The 15,728-nt window shown below is 44.5% G+C and overlaps 1 protein-coding gene across 1 annotated transcript in view; it reads left to right on the top strand.

The window, feature by feature from the left end:
- Positions 1 to 12,559: 12,559 nt before the first annotated feature.
- Positions 12,560 to 15,728, top strand: part of lck (LCK proto-oncogene, Src family tyrosine kinase) — a gene marked incomplete at its 3' end in the record, with an annotated part of 38,773 nt that continues 35,604 nt past the window's right edge. The window contains exon 1 of the mRNA XM_084309502.1: positions 12,560 to 12,681. The remainder of the gene's footprint in view (positions 12,682 to 15,728) is intronic.

The following is a 15,728-nucleotide window of genomic DNA, read 5'->3' as shown; positions in this document are numbered from 1 at the left end:
TTGCACTGTACTTTTGCACAGACACCACAAAGCCAAACGGTTTATATACAGACTTTGGCAGAGTCCATGGCAGATGTGTTTTTTTTTATTAATATGTTATAAAGATGTTACACATGTTGATCAATAAATGTTTGTGGAAACAAAGAGAGGGTTTTATTGCATTCTGTCTGGTTGTCTATCTATCTATCTATCTCCTAATCTAGGGCAAATTACATCATTCACCCCCTGTTTAGTAATCTCTTTGCCTTTGAAGTCACCCCCTTTCAGACACCATCAGACATTGATCACCTGGACGTAACAACCAAACATATCAGTGGGGGCCCTCAAGGGACACTCAGAATCACAGTCATTGTCAGGCATAACTGAACGAACAAGACACCAAATATATCATAACCCGCTATGGTCATTATATGACATGGGAGCAGTCATAGTATAGATAGTACAATGGGACATACTTAAGTACGCGGATGATGGGCTCATGTATGACGCAAGATAAATATTGAGTGGAACCTGTCTTCATGGTGATGAATGGTACGGTATGGAAGATGTGCTGTAGAGGCTGAGGTAGGACCTCGAGGGCCTTATTCGGTGCCTCTTCATTGTGAGCTACAGGAGTGGGTAATGTTTCAACTCTCACCCCCCCTGTCTCCTGTATCCAGCACTGACCTGTCCTACAAGCAAATCAAGCGCTGTGCCAAAGGCCCCTGCCACCCACAGCAATATATGAAGAGGAGGGGGAGTTCAGTAGTTAAATGAATAATTGAGAAAAAGCGTCCTTTTTATGTTATTGTGTTAACTGTGTTACCCTTAAACTCTTAGATGCTATTTATCACCCTGCTCTTAAATGTATTACTGGTGATACATCCTACAGCATATATCACTCTACTCTTAAATGTATTACTGGTGATACATCCTACAGCATAGCATATATCACTCTACTATTAAATGTATTACTGGTGATACCTCCTACAGTATATCACTACTCTTAAATGTATTACTGGTGAAACCTACAGTATATATCACTCTGCTCTTAAATGTATTACTGTAACGTTTGGGGTTTTGCTCTCATCTGGGAGCAAAAGCCCTAGCGTTACCCGATGGTAATTACCTGTCTATCTGCCCTGATTGCTCTAATTGGTACTTGGTGTGTATAGTTTAGTTGGCTTTATATGTTCTTCCTGGCCTGTTCCTCGTACCTGGCTAACTGAGTTAGCCAGATAATTTTCAGGATAACTTGACGCTAGACCTTTCCGTTCCTCGAATTGCGATTGTCTAAATCACTATGGCAACAGATCAGAAAGTTTGAACCTGGTCCAGCGCGGGGTTTAGTTCAATTAGCTCGATAAACTGGCCACACCCTCGCAAAAAAATGCCAGCTCCCTTCCTGAAATAATCCTCACAGTCTAGATCCAATTATACCATTCTGAATTATGTTTTTGTGCTTCGTTTTTCTAGAGGGGGCTTTTGAAATGTAAAATAATATACCTAAAATGCTGATAATAAATCATATTCAGCCTATGGATTTACTTTGTCCTAAATAATGCACGTCATATATATGGCGCTCGCTGTTAGGGCAGCAGTGGCGGAGCCCAATAGCAGAACACAGGAGGAGAGAGAATGGAGCGTTTTAGGTTGGTTTTAATGCAGGCACCAAGCAGACAGGTATGAATTTAGAGGAATGTGCAATAGGCACAAGCGGGTGCACTCCTCGTGCAGCACAGGAGCGTCCAGCTGGGTGGTGTCTCGGGAGACGGCGCAGCTCGGGAGCGGTGGTCCTGGGCACAGGGAGAACAAGATTAGGACAAGGCAGGCAACAAGGCAAAAGAGCAGCAAGGCTAGTGTGTGTCGTCGTACCTAGGTTGTTAGGCTAACACTGCAACGAGGGAGAGCAGGATCCGTGGGCTGATGTAGGGGTTTGTTGATGAGGGAATCCCTCACAGCCGCGCTGATTGATATCCCTCTGGCAGCGTGGGAATGCTGGGGTCGGATGCTGCCCATATAAGGGTGTGGAAGGATGAGGGGTGAGGAAGGCTCTCGCCGTGATGGTGTGGAAGGAGGAGGGGTGAGGAAGGCTCTCGCCGTGATTATGACAGGACCCCCCCCTCTACGGGCGCCTCCTGGCGACCCTCCAGGCTTGCCAGGGTTGGCCCGATGGAAGTCCCGGATGAGGTCAGGACACAGGACCATCTGGCGGGAGATCCAGCTGCGCTCCTCCGGGCCGTAGCCCTCCCAGTCCACCAGGTACTGGAAGCCGCGACGACGCACGTCCAGTAACTGCCGGACAGTGTAGGCAGGATGGTCGTCTATGATCAGCGGAGGGGGAGGTTCCGGAGCTGGGGGAGACAGAGGACTGGAGACCACCAGCTTCAGCTGGGAGACATGGAATGAGGGGTGAATGCGCATATGGGAGGGAAGCTGGAGTCTGACGACTGAGGGGTTAATGACAGACAGAATTTTGTAAGGGCCAACAAAACAGGGGGTGAGTTTCCGGGAAACTGATTTTAGAGGTAGGTCCCGAGACGAGAGCCAAACCATCTGACCTGGTTGATAGTCGGGGGCCGGGGTCCGGTGGCGGTCGGCAAAGCGGCGATTCTGGGCAGCGGAGCAGCGCGGCCCTAGTGTCCTCCCATATCCTCCATATGAAGGTGCGCCTGCACCGAGGGAACTGAGATCTCCTCCTCCTGGGTAGGGAACAGTGGAGGCAGGTAGCCCAGAGAAGACTCGGAGGGAGACTGACCTGTGGCAGCGGAGGACAAGGAGTTGTGGGCGTACTCGATCCATGGCAGGAAGGCGCTCCAGCCAGAGGGGTCCCGGGTCGTGACGCAGCGGAGGGCGGACCCCAGGTCCTGGTTGGCCCGCTCCGACTGGCCATTAGTCTGCGGGTGGTATCCGGAGGAGAGGCTGACCGTGGCCCCCAGGGCTAGGCAGAAGGCCTTCCAGACCTGGGAGATGAACTGAGGCCCTCTGTCAGAGACGATGTCCACCGGGATCCCGTGGAGACGGAAGACGTGGAGCACCATCAGGTCCGCAGTTTCTGAAGCAGAGGGAAGTTTGGGGAGAGCGACAAAGTGAACGGCCTTCGAGAACCAATCGACAATGGTGAGAATGACTGTGTTACCGTGTGAGGGAGACAGACCGCTGACGAAGTCCAGGGCGACGTGTGACCAGGGCAGGCCAGGAACAGGCAGCAGACGGAGGAGCCCAGCAGGTGGTCGGTGGGAAGCCTTCCCACAAGCACAGACGGTGCAGGCAAGGACGAAGGCGCGGGTGTCTTACCTCATGGAGACCCACCAGAAGTGCCGCTTCAGTAGGGACAGGGTACGGTCGACCCCAGGATGACAGGCGAACCGAGAGGCGTGGATCCACTGGAGCACCTGGAAGCGGACAAGGTTGGGGACAAAAAGCTGGTTAGGTGGGCCGTTACCTGGATCAGGCTGGGCGCGCTGAGCCTCTCGGACGACAGACTGGATCTCCCAGGTGGCGGAAGCCACCAAGCAGGAGGAGGGGAGGATGGTGTCAGGGTGTGAGGGGCCCCCTTCGGGGACAAACTGCCGAGAGAGGGCGTCCGGCTTAATGTTCTTGGAGCCTGGCCTGTAGGTCAAGGTGAAATTGAACCGGCCGAAGAACAGCGCCCAGCGGGCCTGGCGGGAGTTCAGGCACTTGGCCGTCTGGATGTAGGCAAGGTTCTTATGGTCCGTCCAGACCAGGAAGGGGATCTCCAAGCCCTCCAGCCAGTGCCTCCATTCAAAGAAGGCGCAGGGGTGTAGTCTCTGGTCGAGGGCGGAGCGCTGGGAGAGGACCGCCCCCACCCCGGTACTCAAGGCGTCCACCTCCACCACAAACTGGCGGGACGTGTCCGGCTGGACGAGGATGGGCGCGGAGGTGAAGCGCCTACGCAGCTCGGAGAAGGCGGAGTCCACCTTAGCGGACCAGACGAAGGGCACGGAGGGCGAAGTGAGTTGGGTGAGGGGTGCAGCGACCCGGCTGTAGTCCCTGATGAAACGCTGATAGAAGTTAGCAAATCCCAGGAAGTGTTGGAGCTGCTTGACATTGGTGGGTCTGGGCCAGTCTGACACTGCCTTGATTTTCTCGGGGTCCACCCGGATCTGGCCGCCGTCTATTATGTAGCCGAGGAACCCGATGGAGGAGACGTGGAACTCACACTTCTCCGCCTTGACGAACAACTTGTTCTCCAGCAGGTGTTGGAGGACCCGGCGGACATGCTGGACGTGCTCTTCCATAGAGCGGGAAAAAATCAGAATGTCATCCAAATAAACAAAAACAGAGCGGTTAAGGACATCACAGAGAACGTATGACACTCGCGAGTTGCGATACACACTATGTGGTTATTTTAATAACGGAGCATTGCAAATGTGAATCCCGCGAGGATGTTTTTAATGAATGAATCGGGCATTTGGCTCTGATTAGTTTCATATTCTCCGCTGTGGAGCACCCGGATTGTGTTTCATTCAAGCATAAATTTAAGCATCTATATGCGTGGATTGTGGATGTGAATGTGAATTACGACGAATCTGAATATGTGGATTGTTGAATTGTATCACTGTCACTCACACGTTATTGTGATATTGTAACTGGGATTAAAATGTTTGAGGAGATGCGCTGTTTGACGGATTTGATGACGTGGACGTGACTTAAGAAAATGAATGAGCAATTGCAAGCCTTTGACGTTTTGATGAATGAATTTGAGAAAATGCATTTATCTGTTCAAGCACTGTTATCTGATGATGAACAAGAAGGTGATTAACATGACTGGTGTCACTGGTATAAACCAAAGGTTAATCAATTCAATGCATGTATGGATGATGTCCGAAACAGATTAAAACCTGATTGATAGTGAAACTGTATAGATCCAAGCCTCTCTTTGGGCTTGTTTTTATCTACTTATTCTGAAAGAGTTGAACTAATTATTTTCGCTAGCAAGATCTCATTTGATTATTCATTTGCCATCTACCCTGGAGTTAGACAAGAAGATACATACCTTTTTCTTATCTGTGCATGCAGTAGGAGTAGGAAGACGTTGGGAACTAGGCTAATGGAGGAACCTACTTCCAGTGACTGACGCTAAGCTAGGCTAACGGTGCGCATCTTCCTACTCCTACTGCATGCACAGAGAAGAAAAAGGTATGTATCTTAACACTCCAACATTTTGGGAACCCTGGTGTTAGACAAGAAGATGCATACCTTTTTCTTCTCTGTGCATGCAGTAGGAGTAGGAAGACGTTGGGAACTAGGCTAATGGAGGAACCTACTTCCAGTGACTGACGCTAAGCTAGGCTAACGGTGCGTGTCTTCCTACTCCTACTGCATGCACAGAGAAGAAAAAAGGTATGTAGCTTCTTGTCTAACTCCAGGGTAGATGGCAAATAAGCAAATTTCCCAAAATGTTGGAGTTTTCCTTTAAGCCTACTGCCAGCAGGCACATTTAAAGAAATATAATCTGATTGATTGGGGTAATGAGGGACTTAAAATTTGCCTATAGATAGGGCGGCTGATTGGCGCAGTGGGCAAGGCGCTCGCCTCTAACGCAGGAGATGCTGGGTTCGAGCCCAGCTCTCGGCGTTGCTACCGGCTGGCCGGTCGTTCATACTAACACAATTGGCAAGTGTTAGAGGGTGGGAAAGCCGGTGGGTGGGGATTTGACGTTGTGGACAGCGACTCCTACAGGTCGGTTTGGTCGGTTTGCGACGGAAGCAGGAAGTGACGGGGGCAGCGTGAACCTCCCACGCGTTACTCCTCGCCACTGAGAGCTCGAGCTGCTGCGGCGAGAAGATGCGACAGGCTGCCTCCTAAGCAAAGGCTGCCTCCTAAGCAAGGCTTCTGTCCTCACTACAACCGACCTGTGGGAGGCATAGTCTAGCAACGTTCAAGACAGGGGAGGGAAGAATTGGATATACGAAATTGGGATGGGAGAAAAATTTTAAATTGGGAGAAAAAGTGGATAAAAAATGTGCCTATAGATTATGCATTTAACTTGTCGGTGAGGCTATTGAGCCGTACTGTATTGTACCCATTCTGCAATCTGTTAATAAAGTTTTCAATCAATCAATCAATCAATGCCGTTAGAAAATCAGGATTTCTACGATCGACACCTGCTGTCTTTTCAGGTGAGGCGGCCGCGCGCAATTATCCTGAGTATCAAGTCTGGTTTGAATTAACCTCGTTCCCAGTTTTATCTCCTCCGTGAGATAAAGCCTGGTAAAGAACTACTGCCGAAAGTGTCTATGGGGTAGAATTTCTGGTGTATGTACTTCCCCTGGAAGCTGCCTCCGAACGGACCAAACTTTTCCCGAATCCTGTCAGCAAACAAGCTAGAACGTCCCGGTCATGTAGTAAATACTTCAGGCAAAGCCGTTGCAGTGTCTTAAACGATGAAATATTGTGCAGTTCACACGTTTCTATAATTGTTTTGTCGAAACCGGAAAGCCTGTAGCCTGTACTTCCTGTACTTCCGTTTACACACTTTAGGAGGCATATCTTGTCCAGCCTAGGTTCGAATAGGGTTAGGGTTAGGGTTAGGGCCAAATTTTATTTCAACCAAAAATGCTTAAACAATTATGTTAGTGATAGAAGGGAACTCATTTTGTGCAAAAATGGAAAGCTTTTCAATTTCCATGCGGCAGAATTGTTACAATAGCCGATAATCCATTTCCCAATGATAAATCCCTATACGGGTGGAACAACCACTGACGTCAGACTACACCTCCCTAACGAGACTGAATCAGTGTTCGAGGAACAGGGAAAGCCTGGATTCAAACATCGGGTTAATTGAATCTGGCTAATGGGACTTTTGATCAACTTAGTTGAACCAGGTACGGCCGGGGAATAGGGCCCTGTTGTCTTGCTGTGCTACTGTGTTGGGAATCTAAGAATCTAGTCCAGGTCGATTTCCCCAACCCGGGGAAACACAGATTGAGATTCAGACAACTTTATTGATCCCGCGTGGGGCAATTCATATTTGTAGCTTCACGAGTAACAAAAACAACAAACAACAAAAACAAAAACATCTCAATAACAGCACGGCAACAACAACATTCCATGCAATACACAATCCAGTAAAAGTAAAAGTAAAAACAGACAACTAAGTGTAAAAGGCTACTTAAAATGACTACTGTCTGTGTTTAAAAGTCTGATAGCTGAGGGTACAAAAGATTTTGCGTAACGGTTGGTCCTACTAGGTGGAACGTCATAGCGGCGGCCAGAAGGCAACAGCGAAAACCGCTGAGACAGAGCATGGAGACCCCATATCTGATTTGATATGATCGCTGCGGTTCATCTCAAGTACATTTCAGAGGTAAAGTGCGGCATACACGTTGTTGTCGTGTGAAACTGCCACTTCCTCACTTGATTTCATTGCTACAATTGGACATACACTTGCTTAGACATACACTCTCTCAGTTTCTACTCTTAATTAACAGTTATCTTCAGTGGTTACACGCTATGTGCGAATTAATCTGTCATGTAAGCACCTATTTCTGTGCACTTCCTGTAACGTTTGGGTTGACTTCCTGTCACTGTGTGCTTTGTGCTGCAGCCTGTAACCACAAAGAAAAGAAGCTATGTGGTCCACAGCATACTTTTCTCTGGTGTGGAGACAGCAAACATGAGATGGGCGTCACAGAGCAGGTCTACAGTATTCATATCATTTGTTTCCTCCCATCTCAGAGCTAAATATGGCCGTGGTCTGGCCCACAACTGCCTACAAGCTTGCCCATTAAAGAGCACTGGCTTATGGTGATGTTATCATGAAAGTCAGCATTGGTATACAATCAACTAACTTACAAATAATAACTAGACATGTGCTGTCGGTGGTCAACAGTGGGTATATCCCCGAATGACTTGAATTCTCAGTCCACCTTTTGTGACCATGCCCCTAATCCGAGCTGTTCAGAAGTAGTTCATGTTTTTAGTTTTATAAGTAGCACTATCATTGAGGCCAGATGACTCATAACTTCACAGGCCTCCTTCCTGTGGTAAATATATATATGGTATAGCTAAGGCAAATATATTTGTCAAATTTGGTGGAAATAGGATCAGGAGATACACTAATTTGAGTATTGAATGTTTGGCCTGATGGTGGCACTGGAGGAAAGGTCATGGGGTCACAAACACCAAGATGATTCTTTCTCTAGGGGTCATGAATATGCACAGCACATTTTAAAAATTTGAATGAAAGCTATTTGAGATACTCTAATTTGATAATGTTAAGTTTGGCCTCATGGTGGCTCTGGAGGAAAGGTCATGGGTCATGAGAATCAATAGGGTTCATCCCCTAGTGGTCATAAATGTGCACCACAAATTTGAAAGGATTAGAATGAAAGCTATTTGAGTTATCACGTTAACGCTAAAAATCAGCATTATTTCAGCATTATTTTCTCAGACATCTGGTCAGACAACACACAGGAAAATATATTCTACCCAACAGTAAAGAAATGGAGAGCAAGAAATTTAGCAAATGGATGCTTGGTCTTGTGTCAATGAGGTGTTTGCGACCATGTGGATAAGTTGGAAGTTAAAACCTGAACCACAAACTGTAGACCAGAGACCAACCACAATATCAACTAACTGACAAAAACAGCATAGTGTTGTAGAGGACATTACACATTTAGCATAAGACCACAGGAAATGTTATCATCAAAAGGACAAATCCTCCACCTGAGAGACATAATTTCCTACCATAAATTTGCCAAATAGATCTCGATGTTAATGTGTAGCACTTAATAACTGTTATCAGTCTAATAGCCTTTGATCTTTTGTGACATTTCTATTGGCAGAACACAGACAACATGACATTTTGCCATTGTCTTGCATCTGTTGTTATGAAAATCAATAACACGTAACTACAACGTATAATGTATGACGTATAGGCTAAGGTACCTTATGTATACTGCACCTGTGTATACTGTATACTTTACTTAGTATATATTCAGATTCTAAGTATTATTGACCATATTTATTGTAACATATAATATAACTGATAGGGCATACAGACAGATCTGTACTATAATTCTATTGGGTAGCACTTTATAATAACACCCTGTTATAATACATTTATAAGGTATTTGTAGATAATGAACTAATCATGAACAAACCATTTATATACATTCATAAATGATTATTAAATCATTTATAACTATATTTGTATACCATTTACAAAGTATTTATAACGCATTAGTGGATAATGAACTAATCATGAACAAACCATTTATATACATTCATAAATGATTATTAAATCATTTATAACTATATTTGTATAACATTTACAGATTAGTTCTACATTATTTATAACTCATTATCAACATTGTTTGTACTTGATTTGTTCATCATTAAATAATGTTGTTTAATGTGTAGTAACACATTTGTAGATGCTTTGAAAAATGGATATGAAAAAACGACTATAGTGTATCTCCATTTATTTTTCATGTTCAACAAATGATTTGTTAAGACATTCATAAAACATCTATAAATCATTTGCAGATGCTATCGTGGGGGCCAATCTAAAGTGAAGCCTATTCATCATTAACAAGTGTCTAATACAGTTAATTATTTGTTTACTTTTTCATCACATGTTACAAATGTTGTAGGCAGCTTTCGGATACACCCTTCTTTGTGACATCAAACAGTGACAGAATTAGGACTAAAGATAAATGCAATTTTATTAACATATAAAATACATGTGCATGACATATAGTGTAACATCGGGGGGCACTAGGACCCAGGAGTACCCTGGCCAGGTATTGAAGAGTATCTAGAGAGGAAGTCTCACGCGAGCGAGACTTGACGTCACGTCAGTGGCGAATCCTTATGGAAGCCAACGGAAGCCATGCCTCCCTATTAAAATATGAATTAATATGAAATATGAAATATGAAAAAAAAATATATATATATATATATATATATATATAATTTTTTTTTAATATAGTTTACATTCTTTTTCATCTGTGCATCTGTGTTATAATTTTTTTTTTTTTTTTTAATGTCTCCCTCTTCTCCTTCTCACTCCCTCTAACACACTGTCAGACTCACTGTGCTCACTGCAGCTATAGAGGAGAGGAGGCAGTGGGTAGGTCTCTTTCTCCAGTCTCAACCATGTGATTCATGTATCTAGAGTCCAAATCCGATCCTAGCCAATCAGATTCGAGCTGACTGCCACACCCTAAAAGTTTTAAACGGGGCTGTGAGAAGAATCCTGAGTGTGGCCTCCCCTCTGCACACCTCCCCTCTGCACTCTGAACATTGTATTAACCCGTGACTGCTCCCACGGGCCGAATATTGCCCCGATCCTCGCGAGATTAAATCCACGGGGTACCTCTCGGCGTGCCGAAGCTTTTCCTAAATCACTTCCATCATCGAAAACGAGGGGAAAAGGTCAGCTCGCGACCCTGAAAATGTCGCGTGATTTTAAAAACGCTGTATTAAGTGAGCCTATTATGGGATCCATGCGAGCTTTCTATCGTGGAAACATCTGGGCATCCCGCAACTTTCACTCATTCACATGTAGCCCCGAAAATGCTTAGAAAAGGAAAACCGAAAGCGTGGAATAAACTCGCCGAAACGGAAAAGTGTCCCACGGGCGCGCCGTGATTCCGATCCGCGTGAAAATATTCACGGCCATAGAGGACTGGAGACAGTGGGACACCTTTTTGCAACCGAATATGTGTCTCGAATTTGCTCCCACGCGGCGCGCAAAATCGTGCAAGGAAAAATCGGACCAAAAATTAACCAATGCTCCAGCAGTATTAATGACCCTGATGTAAACAAGACAAACGTCTTTCTCTGGTCTGCATCCCCTTATACAATTGTGTGTATTGAGCCGTACTGTATTGTACCCATTCTGCAATCTGTTAAATAAATAAAAAGAAAGTTTGACTGGCCGCCGAGCCATACTGTAGTGTACATGGTGACTGCTTGACTAAAAAAATAAAAAATAAAAATAAAAATTAATAAAAATATTTAATAATTTTTTTTTTAATAAATTTTTTTTGGCTTCCCCTGTTATTTTACCCACGCGACGCCACTGCGTCACATGTGTTGCCGTCTTTTTTTAATGGAAGCACAAGTTATCCGTGCTGCGTCTATACTTTCGCTTTTAATAAGGTATGAGCAGGTTAAACACCTTTTTTTGTTGGTAAATCTATTCCATCATTTCCGACCTACAAACAACTCTTATATGTTGTGTAGACGTTCGTGTAGATGTGGTGGCCGCTAACGTTACATTTGTGTGCTCAGTGTGCTCAGTGATGATGACACGACACAAATAATTATTACTCTTGTGTGTCGTGTCGTCATCACATACATACTGAGCACTGAGCACACAACATATAAGAGTTGTTTGTAGCTCGGAAATGATGGAATAGATTTACCAACAAAAAAAGGTGTTTAACCTGCTCATACCTTATTAAAAGCGAAAGTATAGACGCAGCACGGATAACTTGTGCTTCCATTCAAACAGACGGCAACACACGTGACGTCAAGTCTCGCTCGCGTGAGACTTCCTCTCTAGATACTCTTCAATACTTGGCCAGAGTACTCCTGGGTCCTAGTGCCCCCCGATGTTACACTATATGTCATGCACATGTATTTTATATGTTAATAAAATTGCATTTATCTTTAGTCCTAATTCTGTCACTGTTTGATGTCACAAAGAAGGGTGTATCCGAAAGCTGCCTACAACATTTGTAACATGTGATGAAAAAGTAAACAAATAATTAACTGTATTAGACACTTGTTAATGATGAATAGGCTTCACTTTAGATTGGCCCCCACGATAGCATCTGTCTCTAATCATCCCTCCCCCTTAATTGGCTGATATCAACCCCTGTCTCCTGAGCTGTTCAGCCATTGTGTAGTGTGATGTGTGCCTGGTGCCAGTGTATGGCAGCCATTGAGCCTGCGTAGCCCAAGGATGGGTGCTACCAGTGGTGGTGAAGGAGGCAATTTCCACCCTACATTCTAGACTTTGAGAGTCTAGAAAAGCGCTATATAAAAATGTGATATGTCATTCATTCATTGTAGGCTATGATATACAGATGATGTAAAACTTAACTGGAGTGTAACCACTGCCAAAGCTCTCTACTCCAGGACCATATCCTCCTTTTTATTTATTTTTTAAACTGATGGAACATTAGACTCCAATTGAGAGAGATGCTTCTCTGACCCATTTACAATGGAGCCTAACGTTCTCTGTGCTAACACTGCAGCTGTGTGGTAAACACCTGTTAGAAGTCTGCAGAGCAACCCTAAAACTTTCAACGACAGGAAACGTGTTGGGTTGCTATCGGTCCACCAATGTTTCTGTGAGGTGTTTGTGTGTGTGTGTGTGTGTGTGTGTGTGTGTGTGTGTGTGTGTGTGTGTGTGTGTGTGTGTGTGTGTGTGTGTGTGTGTGCGTGCGTGCGTGCGTGCGTGCGTATGTGTGTGCATGCAAGCTCGGGCATATTTCACCTCTCCTGGTTTTGAAGTTATGACATGATAGACTCTTGACGAGATCTTCACACACAAACTCTGCTGATGAGCTCTCCTGCTGTCCTAGATTTGTCTTCACAAAAAGGAACCTGTTTATTCTATGAGTGGCAACACTCTCAGTCATGGATAAGTCTATTCTGGCTCCAGAAATCTGAAATTGTTGGGACCCTTTTAAGAGAACGAGTTTCAAGTTGCAAGAGGTAAGCGTCCAAACCTCATCATTATCAGCATGGTGTATAAAGGTGTATAAAAACTGTAAGTCCAAATAATATACTGTATAACTCTTTGTTATGATGAGTGTGATTGTCGTCCATAAGCAATTCTGAATAAAAAAGAATCCCTGAAGTGATTTATTATTTGAACTTATTTATTCATTTATTTACTTATTTACAAATGTATTTATACAAATTATATCTAATGTAACATAAAAATCAACCATGAGTGTAGATTGTCCTAGAAAGCACAATTATTGGAACTGAGAGCAAGAATTTGTAATTTGTATTACTGTTTCTATTTATTTTTATTTTTTTGGATCTATCTATTTATCTATCCGATCACTGTAATTTTTTCTTGTACCCGTTACTCACAACAAGACATCTTGAATTATAGTTTCCATGGTTTAGGAGAGACATACAGTACACAAGAAACTAAACAAATGTAGCCACACACAAAATATAGAACGATTAAAACAGCATAATACTTAATAGTATTCTCATCTCTCAGGAGAAACAGGTCCAGGACGCGTGTATACTTTCGACAACAAATGTTTGTTTCCGCGTTCGATTTTTGCGCTCTGATTGGCCAGGTCATGTGACATGTGCGCCAATCGTGGGACAGCAAGTTCTGTGCCTATTTCCGGGTCTAACAGCCTGAAAACTACCTGGCGTTCTATCGCCATGCTCTAAGACAAACTCTAACCTTAACCAACTTCGAAAGTGTGCCTAAGCTTAACAGTCGGAATCAGGGCAGGCATTCTATCGCCATGCTCTAAGACAAACTCTAACCTTAACCAACTTCGAAAGAGCGCCTAAGCTTAACCAGTGTAGAAACTTGCGGTCCCACGATTGGCGCACATGTCACATGACCAGAAACGCGTGTGGCCAATCAGAGACGCGGAAACAAACATTTGTTGTCGAAAGTATTCAGGCGTTCTGCGCTCTGATTGGCCACTGACGTTTCTGGTCGCGCCAATCGTGTGACGGCAAGTTCTGCCACCGGTTAAGCTTAGGCACTCTTTCGAAGTTGGTTAAGGTTAGAGTTTGTCTTAGAGCAGGGCGATAGAACACCAGCCCTGATTCCAATTTGATTAGTAACATAGCCTAATGGAGCAGTCAGGTCTTTGATTAGTAACATAGCCTAATGGAGCAGTCAGGTCTTTGATTAGTAACATAGCCTAATGGAGCAGTCAGGTCTTTGATTAGTAACATAGCTAATGGAGCAGTCAGGTCTTTGATTAGTAACATAGCTAATGGAGCAGTCAGGTCTTTGATTAGTAACATAGCTAATGGAGCAGTCAGGTCTTTGATTAGTAACATAGCTAATGGAGCAGTCAGGTCTTTGATTAGTAGCATAGCCCAATGGAGCAGTCAGGTCTTTTGCTACACGCCATATTAATGTGTTGTTGTGAAATGTAGTATACTACACTGCAGACGAAAAAGACTAACATTAGCTTCTGTGTCTTACCACCAAACCTGCATGGACTAAAACATATACCGTATGATGTATATCATGTCAGTTAGGGTACTTTGTGTATACTGTGTATATTGTTAACTTTACTTTACTCTAAGTATATATTCAGATTGTAATTATCTATTGCCCATATCTTTTATACCTCATCTGCACCATTGATAACACTGTTTACATTCTCATATTCTTATATTCAGAGTTAATTATATTGTTACTTTACACTGTTTATTTATTGTTTTTTTCTCATATATTTTATATTGAGATCAAATTTGTTTGCCTATATTTATGTCTTCTACTATTACCCTGCCCATTCCTGTACCTACCCTCCCCCCTCCCATGCTGCTATGACGCCAGAATTTCCCCAAGGGGATCAATAAAGGAATATCTTATCCTATCTTATCTTATCTTATCTTTTTTTTTATCCACATTTTCTCCTTGTTTTTCTATTTTTCTCCCATCCCAATTTCGCCTCGCCAATTCTCCCTTCAATTCTCCCCTCTCCTGTCTCGAACGTTGCTAGACTATGCCTCCCACTGGTCGGCTGCAGTGAGGACCAAGCCTTGCATCACGTGTCCCCTCCGGCACACGAGGAGGCAGCTGTCGCATCTTTTCACCTGAACAGCACGATCTCTCAATGGCGAGGAGTAACGCGTGGGAGGCTCACGCTGCCCCCGATACTTCCTGATTCTGCTGTACAGGCGCACCAACCGACCTGTAGGAGTCGCTGTCCACAACGTCCAATCCCCACCCACCGGCTTTCCCACCCCTAACACTGCCAATTGTGTTAGTATGAATGACTGGCCAAGCCGGTAGCAACGCCGAGAGCTGGGCTCGATACCAGCATCTCCTGCGTTGGTGGTGAGCGCCTTGCCCACTGCGCCACTCAGCCGCCCTTTATCTTATCTTATCTTATATTTGCCCAGTGCTCGTGTGTCTCAGTGTGTCTTATTAACCCAGATCTTCAACTCCAAATATTCAGCGACTTGAATGCACCAGATGCAGTGTTACCATTTACATAGATAGTGACTTTGTCATATACGTAAAAATAACAGGAAATCTCACAAACCACGTCTTAGTCGAGAAATGAGTGACATCTCCATGTTCAGGCTCTGAAAGTCAACTAGCGAGGAGCTCTCAGTCCACTGGCCTTATTAGCAATATCAGAGGAATAAACAATACCTTATTCGTTAAGGATGGTCACTGGTGATACTATCACCAACATCAACCAGATTAGAATAACACATACTAAACAAGGGGATCCCCTCAATGGAAAATGCTGACTTCTGAATCCCTTGATAGTTTCCCAAAGGGGGTAGGAGTGTTGATACTCAAATAAAACCGCAGTTCCCCCCCCCCCTCCGTCCCCCCCTCCGTCCCTCCGTCCCAGAGTGGTCCCAGAGGGTCCCAGTCCGGAGGCGGGCTGGGTCAGGCTTTTCCCAACCCAGCAGATCTTTCTCACGGATTTGTCCCTTTTGGACAGACGTCCGCCGCGATTAGCCCACTGACCCTGTTTCATGAGTGGACCAATGGGAGCGCAGCGAACTTGAGAACACAGGGTCAT

Source organism: Notolepis coatsorum, assembly GCF_963971535.1.
Source record: "Notolepis coatsorum genome assembly, chromosome: 3".
Classification (NCBI taxonomy): Eukaryota; Metazoa; Chordata; class Actinopteri; order Aulopiformes; family Paralepididae; genus Notolepis; species Notolepis coatsorum.
Note: the sequence above shows the minus strand (reverse complement) of the source record. Positions and strands in the feature narration are given on the sequence as shown.